The following is a 14,043-nucleotide window of genomic DNA, read 5'->3' as shown; positions in this document are numbered from 1 at the left end:
AGGGAGATGCAGAGCCTTCTCCTGCCCGCTCGCCTACCTCCCCCTCCATTCTTCCCTGAGCTCACCTTCCCCACACAACAAAACCACTCTGTGCTGCAATCCAGGGCACAGCGTGAGCCATTGTTCCTGGAGATTTCCAGGCCTTCTTTCTTCTGGAAGCAGAGGCTGCAGGACCAAATGCCTAGAGTTGCACTCCTCCGGGCTCCCCGTGGCCGAACTGGTTCCCTGCCTGTTCTGTGCCAGGCTCTGTGACCCGAGCACACGCTGCTGCCCCTACAGGTAAAAGCCTCGGTTTCTTCTCTAAAAACAACCAAAAAATGAGCCAGAAAACTGGCAGTGACTCACTGTCATTAAGCAAGTCGAGTGTGGTGAAGTAGTGACACCCAGGATGGGCGAGCCTAATTCTGCCACAATCACAGCAGAAGAGGTGACAGGCCACGGACCTTCCTGGCTGTTGGGAGGCACTGAGCATCCAGCGGAGCCCTGTAGCCTCTTCAATAGACATCAATTAGGACAGCGTGTAGGACCACGGAGGAGGGGCAGTCGATCCTGCAGGGGACACACCATGACCAGGCTCCCGGGACAGTGTTCTCCACTTTGGGGGGAAGACAGCGTTTGTCAGGTATTACTGTGCCCAGATCACCTGGGGATCTTGTTCCAATGCAGACTGGACTCAGGTGCTCTGGGTGGGGCCCAAGAATGCATTTCTGACCAGCTCCCAGGAATGGCTGCCGCTGCGGGGTGAGGGCCACACATCCAGAGCAGGGGCAGAGGAGGAGGCAATGGGGCTTTGCATGAAGCGGTGGGCTTAAAACTCAGATGTGACTTTCCAAATTTGATTTTCTTTTTAAAATATCCTGAGGCATCTATCTGGGGGTGAAGGAGGTGAGGACGAGGTGTAGGGGGAGAGTAGATTCTGCCAGGGCAGGAAGAGCCGTGGGCTACTTCAGACCCCATTTCAGCAGGTGAACCCAAGTGGTCACCCAGGACCCAATCCCCAGCAGACCCTGCTGCAGCCTGGCCTCCAGGGAGCAGAGGGAGCCTCACTGGGTGGGGAAAGGAGAAAATGAGTCCAGCTTTTCTCCATCAGGCATAGCTTCCAGCCTCACATATTAAAGTCAGCACAGGCCGGGAGCAGTAAGGTATTCTGACTCATGACCAATCCAGATCACAGGCTTTGTCAAGAGCTTCCCTCAGTGACAGTCTGCAATGTGAGCACCTGGAGGACCTGGAGGTCCGCTGCCCTGAGGAGACTGTCAGCCAAAGAATGTCCACATCTAAAGAAAGGGTTAAAGAGTTCATTTGAGCCAAGTTCTGGGGACCTGTCTGGAAGCAACATCTCCAAGGATTGAGAAAATGATCCAGAGAATAGCAGTTTTTATACATTTAGAATTAAAGGAGAAAATGTAAGGCACGTGCATAAAATTCACTCTGGTTGATTAGGAGGCAGGAGAAAGCAAAGCGGGGAAATCCCTAGGGTTGGAATAGAGGGAAATGGAGAGACACCTCCTTTTACACTGGCGGGCACAGGGCTGGTAACATCGAACAACTACAGCAAGTAGAGATGGCGTGCGGCAACAAGGTGACAAGGAGGAGCTGTGGTGCGTGTGCTCCGTGAGGGTGGTCACGACTCCCAAGGGTCTGGAAAAGATGATGCCGGCATTTCGAGGTGTGTTACCCTAGAGGCTGGAGAACAATGGATGGGGCTCGCTTTAGGTAAAGATTAACCTTTTGCTAAGAACGCTATAGGCCTGGGATGTGACTACCCACCAGGACCTGCCCAGTTGGGAATTTATGATCAGACCATCTGTGTGGTTACTTTTGGTCACTGAGTCACAGGTCTGCTCTGTGGCCCTGAGTTGCCAGATCTGCTCTGAGGCCCCTTTTCATTCATAAGACCATCTGATGTGCAGCCAGCACCGCCATGCTCCTGGGAGGTGTGTGCAGTTCAGGAACTCAGTTGGTTCCTTGAGGGGGGCTGGCTCCTTTGCTGTGTCATTTATACCGTTATTCGCCCAGCTAGTCCTCCCTTCAGCTGAAGAATAAGGTAAACTTCAGCCCTGGTTGGCCTATTTGTCACAAATTCCAAGTCACATGGACCTGCCTTTGTCATCTGCATTTCACACGGGCTGGATCTATAAACCACATCCATACCATTTATTTCTACGGGCTCAGGATAGGAGACGGTGGGGCTTATCATGGAGAGATTGGGCTGAGGGGCCAGGCAGTGGTCAGTGACTCAGATGTTTACCTCCCCTTCAGTCTGGGCTTCCTTGACCGGATTGCTTTGTCTGCCTCAGCAGTCTAGCACCCTCCACCCACCCCTTACAGCCTCCACTGATTAGCAGCCCTGCTTTTCAGCAGCTGTGCCCAGGTGTCCCTGGAACATTTGGCAACTTCTGGAGTTTTTTTGGTTGTCACAGCTACGGGCAGGTCCTCCAGGTGGGTAGAGGCCAAGGATGCTACTAAACAAGCTACAATGTACAGGACAGCTCCCCACAGCACACAAGAAAAGATCACCTGGCCCACTGTGTCATTAGCGCTGAGACTGAGAAACCCCGCCTAGACAAGTGTCCAGGGGACTAGGGCTGCCCTGGGAGAGGTGGCTGCCCAGGGCTCCCAGCTGGGACTTTGCCAGACACTCCCCTAAGGATGTTTAAGGATATTGTTTTCTTTTCTTAAAAGGTGGGTCCCTATAAATTGCCCTCTCATCCACCTGCCTTTGTCATCCGTGTTTCACACTGTTGTCAGGTCTTTGGTGTGCCCAGCATTGAAGAGGTTGTAATAGGTGGCTATGATCTAGCAGGTGAGTAGGTGGGGAAACTAAGGTCTTTTCTCATATTCCATTCCATCCTGGTCTTCCTTAGCATCAGCCCAGAGTTAGAGCCAGTTAGGGGCAGGCACAGGCTGAAGAATCCGGATATTGGCTGTGTGCGCTTTGCTACACAAGGAACCTCAGTGTCCCCTCTTGCAAGATGCATGTAAAAATGTGTCTAACCATGCAACAATGCGTCTAACCATGTAAGGGTTTGAACACAGTGGGTGTTCAGGAAATTATTGTCGCATAGTTATAAGCACCCAACACTTTCTATGAAATGCATGCTTGTGTTTGCCACCTCACTCTGGGTGACAGGGAAGAGGAACCAAGTCCCTAAAGTCTAGGAGTAACCTCCTAGAGGATGCAGTAATCTCATGCGGAGGGGGCCGGTATGCTGGCCAAACAGTGGCCCCGTGACTCTGGGCAAGCAATGGGGCCGCTCCTCTGTCCACGTGCCGAGAGTTGGATCTTGCCAAACCTCAGGTCTGCGGCAGAGTGTGAGGTGGAGCAGTGAGTGTGCGTGTGCCTCTGTAACTCCTCTGGGGTGCCCTCTGGGGTTACGTATTTGTGGCTGGGTGTGCAAGACTGTGTGTAGTCACGTGGATTTGATGCCTAGGCCATACATAGTGTTTTGGAGATTAGTCTTGTTTCGTGTTTTTGTTTTTCTCAGCCTCCACAAGAGGTAAACATGCTGGCATTATATAAATACTGTGCTGTTAGTCATTTATTTTTACTTATCTATGCATATTTCCCCAAAAAGGATCTGAGATGGTTCATGACCAAGGACACAGACAGTATAGATAAAAGTATACATAAAGGTGTAGTCAGCAGGAACATGTCTGCGGATCGGGATAAAAATTTATGATAATTCTGTAGTCCATTCTGGTCACGATGATTGATAGGTTTGTTTCTGAGCTTCTCTGCCAACCAAGGCAAAAGGCGAAGAGGATAAAATGACCTAACACAACCTTTTTATGTGTGACCTTGAATGACAAAGTGGACAGTTCTGCCAACCACCGTTTTACAACACGCGCACAAGTGGTTTTCGCAACCAATCTCAGTGAAAGCCGAGGGCATGGTATTAAACTGCAGGTGATGGGGACAGCTCCACACGGCTCCTGAGGGACCAGTCTTCTCGGTGTTCAGCTGACCTGGAGGAGAACTTAGAATAATGCCCAACGGAGTCAACGTGTCTCCATTCCTCATAGGCTCTTCCAGAAATAGACCTTCTCTGGGTCAGCTTCTTACCAGGAGTTGTTTCCAGATGATTTGAGTTGTTACTTCCTTAGGAGCGCCTGGATGCTGCTCTTCTGTGTAGAGCAGATAGGAAACAGAGAAGTGCCCATCCCTGTTCTTGGCATCAGGTGGGCATGCTGTATGCATCTCTTTATTTATTCATTTGTTTCTATTTATTCTTCCATCCATCCACTCTTCCAACTATCTGCCCCCTGCCCCAATTTTGGAAAACAGAGTGGGAGGGTGTAGTGGGTAACATGTTACTTATTTAGATGAGCTTAGATCCGAGGTCGGCAAACTGCAGCTCGCGAGCCACATGCAGCTCTTTGGCCCCTTGAGTGTGGCTCTTCCACAAAATACTATGGCCTGGGCGAGTCTATTTTGAAGAAGTGGCAATAGAAGAAGTTTAAGTTTAAAAAATTTGGCTCTCAAAAGAAATTTCAATCATTGTACTGTTGATATTTGGCTCTGTTGACTAATGAGTTTGCCGACCACTGGCTTAGATGCCTGTGAGATAGAGGCTGCCGTTCTCCATCTCCCGTAAAAGCCTTGGTCCTCACCTGGAGTTGAAAGGCTTACGGGACAGAATGGCGATGAACAGGCTTGTGTGTTTCCCAGGGAAGCTGTTGGTGATGTATGGCCAGGCCAAGCTGCGTATGGGAGAGAAAGCTGAAAGGCCATCCCTGGAGTGTCTAAGTAATTAAACGGGTTCACCAACTGAGAGCCATGCTGCAAAAACGTGTCCCTTTAATGAACAGAAAACAACTCACAGCTTGTTTCATGCTCAGCTATATATTTGTAATTGAGGCCATGCTTGTTTGCATAACTAATTCTATGGGTACAAGTCAATTTATTTTTGTTTTTAGCTCTATGTTACTCAGTTGCCAAGAAACACATCAATTGCTTAATGGTTTGTTTAATTCATCCTGTTGATCCTTTGCAGAATGACCCATTGCTTTGTTCTTGGTTAAACCAATCATATGACTATGCCTAAAATTCTGCTCTTATCATCACCACCCTCCATCTCCTGGGCAGGTGCCCACACGTCCATGCATGCACACACACTCACTCACATGCACACACATGTGTGTATGCAAAGCTTCAGAAAGATAGAAAACAGATTAGAGTAGGTTCAAGCATCCACAAACTCTGAAATCCCCGTGTGACAACCCAAAGAACTGTCACATCTTGAGGACCTGAATTTGAGTTCTTCAGGAGCTGTGCTATTCTGGCTGATGAACTTGCCAGATTTTCTGAACATTAACCAGAACATCTTTTTTTTTTTTTTTTTTTTAGTTGCATCATGCTAATGGAAATATTTCTTTAATGCACTAGCCCCTTTGCTCAACTTGGTAAATTTCACAACTAATTAAACCTACCTTTGAACTATGACTAAGTCTCATCATAGTTGAGGACAGATGCTCATTGAGGCATAAAGGAAATGGACTTGGGAATGAGACAAATCTGGAGTTGGATTTTGGTTTTGAATGCCATTCACAGGCCATGCGATGTTAGAGAACCTGACAGCTTTTATTAACCTTGGTTTTATTTACTGGTCTGCAGAAAAAGAGATCACATTTACCATGTAGGGCTATTAGGATAATTAGAAATAATGTAGGTAAATTGCCTGGTGCTTAGTAGTATCCTGCATGTGGTAACAATGGTTGTTTTGGCTTTTATTATTCCAGAAAATACCAGAGGGACATATAGTTATAAAAGGTGCAGGGAATTAAAATTGAGTCAAATGTGGGCTGCCCTTAGGACAGCCTCTGTCAAGCTGAATTCCGATGCTCAAACTCATGTCCTCCTTATTAATAAAAGTGGGTATAGTGGGGGAAGATCCACACCCGACGTGTCTGTTCAGTTTCTCGCTGCAGAGCTGCTGTGTGTTACATGCAGGTGAGTGGAGCCTGCACAGTGAGAGGTCTGCAAGCCAGGGTCCAGCTACCACCTGGCTCTGCTGGACCCTGGAAGAGATGCAACCTCGGGACTGGGGACTTCCATCCTGGCCACACAAGGGGGTGGCAAGAGGTAGCTGAACTGGACTTCCTGCCCCAGAGCTTATAGCTGCTGCCTGGTCCCCAAGCCACGCTGGTTCCACTCTTTACTCAGAGTGACAGGGTCACTTATGTCTGGAAGAATGCCCTGTTATTGACCAGAGAGAAACTTGGAGAAGCAAATTAAAGAAATGTTCCTTGAGCATCTTGGGTCTCTAGTAGCTTCTAAGGCAAAGAACAGTTTGATGAATTATCAGCCAGTCACAAGTATGGAGAGCAGTTCTTGGCCTCAAAGACATCTAGATACAAACTTAAGGAGGAGGGGGGGTGGCAAATGTGTCATTGGGAAACTGCCTTCTCCACCCCAGGCAGTTGAAAACCCACGAGGGGAAGATCCAGATGGTGGTGGCAGGAAAGACAGTGGCTCCCAAGAATCACAGCCCTCCCACGTTCCTATGAACAGAATTGTATTCATTTAGCGCTGCATTAGCCAAGCCACCACGTGCAACCAGAACCTCCAAGGGTGCACTTGATAAGAAAGCGTGGAAGCCACGCAAATGCCCTTGCTCTCCTTTCTCTTGTTCAAACGTCATGAAAGCGAGCCCTGCCCGGTTGAGTGAATGAGGTAAATGAGGGACAAGCATAGAAGACAGAGAACTAAGAAATCCCAGCCCATTCCCCGTCTCCCAGGCCTATTGTTTCCCAAGGCTGGGTTTTCAATTATTAATTAATCACGAATTAGTAAATAACAATAAATGTTAGGAAAGTGCTGTGATGTCTTCCAGTGCTTCTAGAAATGCTAAGTGGCAATCCCTGTAATAGACTCTCAATAACATAATTAAATGCCTACTAATGCCAAGGGCTCTGCTGGGCACATTGGGAAGCACAGAGGAGGCCTGTGACTGCAGCTCCTCGAGGGAGCCCAGCGTGGAGGGGAGCGCAGGGCGCTCCATGAAAAGGCCACGGGCCCCCCAGCAGTAAGTGGCCGGGGCTGGGCACCAGGAAGCAAGTTCCTTGGGAATCTGTTTTCTCCCTGTGGGTTTCATGGCATCAGTTTCAGTGGGAGGATCCCAGTTGGATATGCTGTCTCTTCCAGACTGGAGCAGTTTTCAAAGCCCAAGGCAACAACCTTCACAACAGGGTCAGGAGAGATGGGGGCGGGGAATCATTCTCTGCCTGGAATCTTTGATCCAACAGACCTGTACTAGTCGGGGGCAAGGACCGTGGCCTTTGTCCCTCACCTTCACATTTGTGACATGAACTAGCTCCCTGAACTGAGAGTGGACACCTCACACTCGTGTGCCCAGTGAGAGCTGGAGTACTGCCACCCTCCGCTTCCCCCGGGACCCTCTGCCCTGCCCGGTCCGGCCACTGCAATCTGTGACACCAGAGTGCCCTCCTGGGCACAGCCAGCCCCCATTAGCATATTTTCCTGATCACCTGCCAGACACACTGGCTGGGTGTGGCCTCTGTTTCTTTGTGAGTTAGGCTTTGCTCGGCCTCCTCTCTGCGGGTGCGCCCCCATTTCTAAACGATGCCCCACGGCTGCCTTGCAGGTCTCCCTTCGTTCATCCCTCTGAGCCTCCCACCACCTTCTTCAAAACCTTATTTGGAAGAAGAAATGACCTCCTCCCCTACACTTCCCCGAGGGTTTGAAGCTCTGTGTTTACAGGAGTGAGCTGTGGCTCTGGGCATAGATGAGTGCCCATTCAAAGCAGGGCTTGGCCACTTGCTAACGGTGTGGTTTGGGGTAGATAAATCAACCTCTCCGAGCCTCAGTTTCTTCCTCTGTAAAACACCAGTTGAGTTGCTAAGAGCATTAGAGGGTGATAGGGGAAAAGTACCTGTTATGACGCTTGCCACGTAGTAGGTGGCTGTTACTTTTAATGCACCCCCACCCAGCCTTCATGTCTTGTTACATGCACAGCTTGCACTAGCATTAGTTCCCGAGCTGCCAGTTTATGAGTGTGTTTTGTGAGCTGGCACTTAGCTAGACACTTTCATGGGCTGTTTTTGTGATGTAGATGCTGTTTCCACCACTTTCTAGATAGGTCGCTGAGGCCAGAGATTGGGAGTGTGACTCTGGGCCCTCCAAGGACTCATAGTCCCTTCCCATCGCCTCTCATCAGCTTCGCGAGTCTTTGCTTATCTCATTACAACTGATCATACATATTACACATCAGCACAGCCAGGGTGGGGAGGGTGGATACAAAGGAAGCCTGGGCCCTGTCCTCGGGCTGCTCGTAGGCTGGTTGGTGAGAAGGGGAACTACTGAGAGGCAGAGAGAGAGAGAGAGAGAGAGAGAGAGAGAGAGAGAGAGAGAGAGAGAGGGGGGGGGGGAGGGAGGGAGGGAGAGAGAGAAGACAGAAGCCGCTCATGCTGAGGGCAGGGCTGTGCTCTCTGTTCCTGCTAAAGCGGCTTCCTGCAGCACACTGCCCAGGGCTTACACCACCCACGCTGCTCAGCTGGCTCCCCGCATGGAGAGCGGGATGCAGCCAAGACATGCAGGGGAGGGGCAGGCCACGGGCAGAGGTGGCCTCTGCCTCTCAAGGTGGGATGCGTAGGTCTAACGCGGGTCTACGTGGGTCTCCCCTTTCCATGGCTGATTAAGTGCAAAGCTTTAGACTAAGTTGTGAGAGAGGCAGACAGACGAAAAGACACAATCCTGGCCCTCAGGGATCCAGGCCTGGGAAGGCAGGGATGTCAGAGAGAAGCCCTACCAAGCTCCGGAGAGGCAGCCTCCAGCACAGGCGCTGCCGACCCGGTGGGAGCACAGAGCGAGCCACAGGCTGGGAAGGCGGCGTGGCCCGGGGTCTGGAAGACCAGCTCTGCATGGCCATAGAAATGACACGGTCACTAGAAACTGGAATTCAGAAAACAGCCCAAGAATCGAGGGGGATTTCCATACTGAGAACCAAAGAACGCCTTTTGAAAATTAGGGCCCTCGTGCATAGGAGAGAGAGGGAGAGGGGACGGGTGAGGGAGAAATGGATACCCTGCGTATATTGGCAAGAACCTGGCAGGCCTGTTAAGTGACTCAGAGGGTCCTGGTGCAAATGGAAGCGGTGGTGTGAAGAAGTGAAAAAACAGCATAGGCTCTGGGGCTGAGTTCAGGTCCTGACTGTCGGTGCTGCCACCGCAGGTGGGCGGGTTCCTTAAAGCTCAGCCCCTGCTCCTCCCTCTCAGTGGGGGGACGGTGGTGAGAGAGAAGGGCAGATGCAGCGGCCCCGCCAGGAAACCACTCCATGCCTCATCCTCGCCCTCCTGCTGCCTGCCCTGCCTGTCGCTGCCACCTCCGCTGTCACCTCTGTCCAGGGCCCGGGGCATCTCGCCCATGTGTCCCAAGAGAGGTTGGGAGGAGCAAGTCCTCTGACCTTCCAGAAGGAGGCGCCCTCCTCCCTGGGGGGAAATGGCCCTAACTAGCAGGGCAGGCACCACATCCCAGCCTGTGAGTGCCACCCCAGCCACACTCGGCTCTAGGACACCAGCCCCTTGGAGTTGATGTCCGGAAGCCCTTTGCCAGGCCTGGAGCTGCGGGGTCCAGCCAGGCACCGCTTTCCTGTCCTGCGACCTGACCCGGTTCTGGTTAAGAAGTATTTAGATCTCTCATGGAGAAGAAGGAAAACAATGAACTGACTTTATATTTCTTTCCTGCAGGTTTTTAAAGTATTAGAAACAGTCCATTTTTTGAATGGTAAACTGAGGCACAGAGAAGAGTAGCCACACACTTTATCCCACAGTGAATCAGACTCGGGGCACAGGGTGCTGAGCTCCAGCTCCTGACTGAGAGTTTGGAGCCTTAATGTGCACGTGAGTCTCGGTCCCGTTACAATCAGAACCTTTGGACCCACCATCACAGCCAGGTGGGGGAGGCCTGGGGTCTGCTGACGTGGTGGCCGGGAGCCGCACTGGAGAGCTTTTGCCCTAGATCCCAGACGGCCCTGCCCCCTCTGTTCCTGCTCCTCTCAGGACACAGAGCGGCTGCCTCGGGTGTCCTCTTTCTCTGCCGTGCTCGGCTCCTGACCCGGCATGGTCTGGTGGCACCCCTGCTCTGGCCGCTGTCACTGCCAAGTAGCCCATGGATGGGGCCCAGGCCAGTGACCTGCCTGTGAGGCCGAGAAGGGACCACTTGGAAGGCTCCTGGATGCGTGAGCCAGGCCGCAGGTGTGGCATCTAAGCCGGGTGCTCGGGGCTCGCTCCCTCTCCTCTCCCTCCTGCGGCGGCTGGCTGCTTGGGGCGAGTTGGAGCCGGTGTCCCGCAGCCCTGGAACCTCTCTGCTGGGCATTACTTGGCCACCCTCTTTCTCTGGGCTTCCTGCTTCGGGACCTCATCTCTCTGCTCACCCTGACTCTCAGCTCCTGAGCTCTCTTGCTCTGTCTCCCTATCTCCCGTCTGATCTCACCCCACTGAGATCCCCAGCAGCCAGCCTGCCAGAACAGAGCTGGGAGGCTGTGAGTAATGTGCTTGAAGGTGAGTCATCTGCTAAATATAAAAACCCACTCACTCCCTGGATGCAAAAGCTACCAAGAGGCTCCGTGTCCTTCCCCTCACAACCATCCTTCCCAGGGGGCCCTATATCCCCCCTGAAGTTTATTTGTGAACAGCAAACAAATAAACACCAAAGAGCAGCATCGGCAGCCTTGTTCCACTGCCCTGCGGCTCTCCTGCAGATCCCTGAATTCCCTAGTCTCCCCAGGATTATCCAGGAGGAAGCATCAAGTTAGGAAGGTGGTGGCCCAGGTCCTCTGTGGAATTGTGAAGCAGGCGACATTTGTAGTGAGGACTTCCTCTCCTCTCTCTGCCCCATCCCCACTCAGGAGACCCCATCTGCCCACCCTTCTGCAAAGGCAAAGCTGAGCCTTTCCTTGCAGTCCCCACCTGTCTGTAAGCACGGCTGCATCTTGCAGAATCAGGCGATGCTTAACCATACATGACTAAGTAGCTGATGGAAGAAGGAGATCAGGTAACGGGACCTCCTGTGAACAAGAGCCCTTCCTTAGTGTTAATTCCCTCCATACAGATTGCTTTCTGCTTGCCCTGATGCTATGTGTCTTTGTTGCCCTGGGAATATGGGCCCTTATTGTGATACTAGAGGCCCGGTGCACGAAATTCCTGCACGGGGGGTGGGGGTGGGGGTGTCCCTCAGCCCAACGTGCACCCTCTCCAATCTGGGACCCCTTGAGGGATGTCCAACCGGCGGGCAGACATCCCTCTCACAATCCAGGACTGCTGGCTCCCAACCGCTCTCCTGCCTCTGCCTGATTGCCCCTAACCACTTCTGCCTGCCAGCCTGATCACTCCCTAACCACTCCACTGCCAGCCTGATTGACGCCTAATGCTCCCTGGCTGGCCCGATTGCCCCTAACTGCCCTCCCCTGCCAGTCTGGTCGCCCCTAACTGTCCTCCCCTGCTTGCCTGGTCTCTACCAACTGCCCTCCTCTGCTGGCCCAGACACCCCTAACTGCCCTCCTTGCTGGCCTGATCACCCACAACTGCCCTCCTCTACAGACCTGGTCTCCCCCAACTGCCCTCCACTGTCAGCCTGGTCACCCCTAACTGCCCTCCCTGCTGGCCTGATCGCCCACAACTGCCCTCCCCTGAAGGCCTGGTCCCCCCAACTGCCCTCCCCTGAAGGCCTGGTCCCCCCAACTGCCCTCCCCTGCAGGCCTGGTCCCCCCCAACTGCCCTCCTCTGCTGGCCTGGTTGCCCTCAACTGCCCTCTCCTGCTGGTCCAGTCACCACTAACTGCCCTCCCCTGCTGGCCTGGTCACCCCTAACTGCCCTCCCTGCTAACCTGATCGCCCACAACTGCCCTCCCCTGCCAGCCATCTTGTGGCAGCCATCTTGTGTCCACAAGGGGCAGCCATCTTTGACCACATGGAGGTGGCCATCTTGCATCTTGGAGTCATGGTCAATTTGCATATTACTCTTTTATTAGATAGGACTAGAGGCCTGGTGCATGAAATTCATGAACTCAAGGGGGTTCCTCAGCCTGGCCTACACCTTTTCACAGTCCAGGAGCCCTCGGGGGATGTCTGACTAATGGCTTAGGCCCGCTCCCCGTGGGCAGTAGGACATCCTTAGCATAGCCGTGGAGGTGGGAGAGGCTCCTGCCATCGCTGCTGTGCTCACCAGAGCCTGGCTTCTGGTTGAGCAGAGCTCCCCCTATGGGAGTGCACTGACCTCCAGGGGGCAGCTCCTGCGTTGAGCGTCTGCACCCTGGTGGTCAATGGGCATCATAGTGACCAGTCATTCCTCCGTTCAGTCTATTTGCATATTAGCTTTTTATTATATAGGATTATGTAACACTAGAGGTCCAGTGCACAGATTCATGCATTGGTGGGGTCCCTCAGCCTGGCCTGCGGGAATCGGACCAAAACCGGTGTGGTGCACAAATTCATTCAGGGTGTGTCTGACCCATCTCGCCCAGTCCCGATTGGCCAGACCCCAGCAGCAAGCTAACCTACCAGTCAGAGTGTCTGCCCTCTGGTGGTTAGTGAGTATCATAGCGATTGGTCGAACAGTCAAATGAACGGTTGGACACTTAGCATATTAGGCTTTTAGTATATAGGATAATATAGTTACATAATATCATCTGTGTATTTAATACTTGGCACTTTGTGTCAGGAACTATGCTCAACATTTTACATGGATTATTTCAATTAAATTCTCAATCATATGAGATAGGTCTATTGTTATTTTCAATTTAAAACAAGAAAAAAACAAAGTTGAGAAGATGAAAAATTTTCAAAAGCACAGCATGGAATATTTAGAGCTGTGATTTAAATCAGTATTTTATTCTTCACCTCTAAGTTAAACCAATAACTTCAAACTTCCTTTGATGCTGGCCTGGCCCATAGTCAGAAAAATATTTTAAGTCACAATGCAGTGAACACACACATGCATGTATGTACATGTATGTACCCACAGACCTACATGTAAAACAAATGTTTGGGGAAACAACATTTACTAACTTTTACTGCCTTCTAATTCTATTCTATTCCATTCTGTTTCTTTCTGATCTGGTCTAATGTTATTTTAAAAGTTATGCAGCCCACCAAATTTCTTTCATGACCTTTGATAGGTCATTATCTGCAGTTGGAAAACATACTTCAATTATATTAATTGTTCCCCTGGACCATGTCTGGAAGCCGAGTTCTAGTTCTATGGCAGGAGGTAACTGCTATGACTTTAGACAAGTGTCTTCACTTCCCAGCCTCATCCATCTTCCTAACGCCTATCGTGTAACAGAGTTTGACTAAATGACCCTGTACATCTCCATCTCCGGGAAGAGGAGTAGGCGCCGCCCCAGCCAGGTGTCTCACGTGCGTGCACCTGTGCACACTGGGATGTGGGGAGAAGGACTGAGTGATGGCCTGGCAAGTCTCCACTCCCACTTTGGCGGCGCGCTCAATCATTGCAGCGGGAACCGGAGGGAAAATGCAGTTCCCACCTGTCTGGCATTTGTAATCTCCTGAAAAGGCACATTTTCTCGTGTGCCGTGTAACTTGATTCCCCCACCTCCATCTTTTCATTTGTCTGCCTCTTTATCTTCCTTATTGGGCGGTTTGAAAGGCAGAGGGAAGGCCACCTCGGTGGAGATGAGGTGTGAGTGGCGGTAGAGAGAGACAGAGACAGAGGGGTCACTGGGGTAAATCCGAATGGTGATCTGACACACCAGACCTGGTCCTGGTCTCCCCTGGGCCGCTGAGTGGTTGTGTGGACTTGGGCATGGCGGCTGCCCTCTGTAGCATGTACGGGGCCTGAGGGACATGGACAAGGGCTCATTTAGCATAGACATTCCAGAATTATGAGTTCACGCAATGCGGCAGGGAGAGAGAGAACAGCCTGGGTGGTGTTTACCATGAATGACCAAAGCAAGAATGCCCTGAGGATGAGAACCACTGCGTTTTTAATAATGAAAATAACTGGTCATTTTTCTATTGGCCTCTCTCAAAGGGTGTTTACCTGGTTCCAGTGAGTTCAAACTTC

This window comes from Cnephaeus nilssonii, assembly GCF_951640355.1.
Source record: "Cnephaeus nilssonii genome assembly, chromosome: 6".
Classification (NCBI taxonomy): Eukaryota; Metazoa; Chordata; class Mammalia; order Chiroptera; family Vespertilionidae; genus Cnephaeus; species Cnephaeus nilssonii.
The sequence above is the reverse complement of the archived record's forward strand: the minus strand, read 5'-3'. Positions refer to the sequence as shown.